Raw genomic sequence first — 1,946 nt, 5'->3', positions numbered from 1 at the left:
GTTGGAGCAGCAGACAGGTATTTTGCCTGGCCTGGACACTGTCACCTCTTTTCCTGGTGAAAGACAAAATTAATTACGAGCATGTGCCATCTTACTAGACTCTTACTCTTCCACTTTCAAACTGCTCTGTCAGGCAGCACAAGGAGACCTGTGGTGCACTAAGCCATTATGGCCTCCTACAGAGCTGGTTTAATTCCTCTCAGGTCCTGTAAAAAGAGCTGTAACTCCCCAGTTCTCCCGAACACTTCTTTCCAGAGGTGCTGGTGGACAGGCCATTCTGTTCTGACTGTTTCTGACACCAGACCAGGTCTGCTTTCATTAATAGATAACCAAACCAAACAGAACCTGAAACCTTCCATCTAAGAGACTACAGCAAACAAAAACAAGTTCACACAAGTCTACAAAGTTGACTGACTTTGCAGCTAACAGTCCTACAGTAAGATAATAAGGAAGATTTCTTTTTGTTGGCTTCAAAGAACACAGATTACAAGACATAGGGGGAAGAATTTTATGGTTGGTTGTTTTTGCTAAAATACTGAATTAATCTCTGACGTACTTACATATCACCTTACTGTTGATATGTTTCTGATGTGTTGATTGGAGTTTTGTTCAAAGACAAGAACAGAGAGTGTCCATCTGTGTACAGTACAGTGAAGGAATGAGCAAAGTAATTGCTCTGTAGGGCTTTATCTCTTTTCTAAGCCAGCTCTGTCAGTGAGAGAAGACAGGAACTCAGGTAAGGAAAAAGATGCAATACCCTCTGTGTTGATTCATTGGCACAACTGCTGATTTATCTGTCTTTGTTTTGTTTTGTGATTTTGTTTTATTGTTATTTTGGGTTTGATTATACTTTTGATGAACTACCGTGTAAAAAGTGCTCTAATTTCTCACTAAACAGCTGTATGGGGAGCTACTGCCTTTCTTTACTAAAGGACAAAACAATGCTTTCAATTAACACAATGTCATTTTTCTAAGCAAGGCATTAAAAAAAATCACAATAGCACTTATGGTTGAAAATATAAAATAGAAAAAAGCTGCACATTTTAGTTCAGATTTTCAAAATGAAATCTTTTGGAGTAGCATTTTAAAATAAATATTTTCCTTTAACACTTCCTATTGGGTTTTGAGGTTTTTTTTGAGGCAAAATAAAATTATAATGTTCTACTCTGACAGCCCATCAAATTTAGGATTGATTCAATTTCTTGATGGGGGGGGAAATCTTATGCTTTTTTCAATTAATAAATAGTTTTTCTGGAAAACATTTTTCAAGTTTATTAAGCATTATGGTTTTCTGATGACTGGCTCTAACCTTCTGCCTAATCAAATAAAGTTTGGTCACTAAAGTGAGAAATACACCGATCTGTCTTCAGGTAGTCTTTGAACAATGATGGTTTGCAGTATATGCAAGCTATTCAAAACTTAAAATAATAAAAAGCTGAAGGAAGTATTCACAGCAGCAAAACTCTTATGCAAAGGGGATTTAGAGCCATGTGAAAATTAATTGGTTACAGGGTAATATATGGGGCTGCTTGCTCTTAAGTTCCTGCTTATTGTTTTACGTGTATTAGAGGGAGGGATGTCTCATGCTTTTAGTCTTCCTAGAAAATATTTTTGAGAATAACTCTAAGAAGTAAAGAGCAATAACAGGTCTTTATTTGTCATGCATGATTACTTATAAGCAACTTCTTAAACACAAATATTGTTCAGTACTCCCAAAATGTGGGAAAAAAAAAAAGCCATTGTGACTTCTCATCCTTAAAATATTAACTGAATTATTGGTAAATGTGCATCATGCACTATTACCGCTGTCCAGGTACACTGCTCAGCAATTTTGTATTGTGAAGTGAATTTATAGAATGTGCATTAGAAGAAATGTCTCTCTCAATATATAGACACAACTGTAAGTGATAGTTCCTTGAGCTTTCTTACCTGTCCATGTGCTATAG

Source organism: Indicator indicator, chromosome Z, assembly GCF_027791375.1.
Source record: "Indicator indicator isolate 239-I01 chromosome Z, UM_Iind_1.1, whole genome shotgun sequence".
Taxonomy (NCBI): Eukaryota; Metazoa; Chordata; class Aves; order Piciformes; family Indicatoridae; genus Indicator; species Indicator indicator.
The sequence above is the reverse complement of the archived record's forward strand: the minus strand, read 5'-3'. Positions refer to the sequence as shown.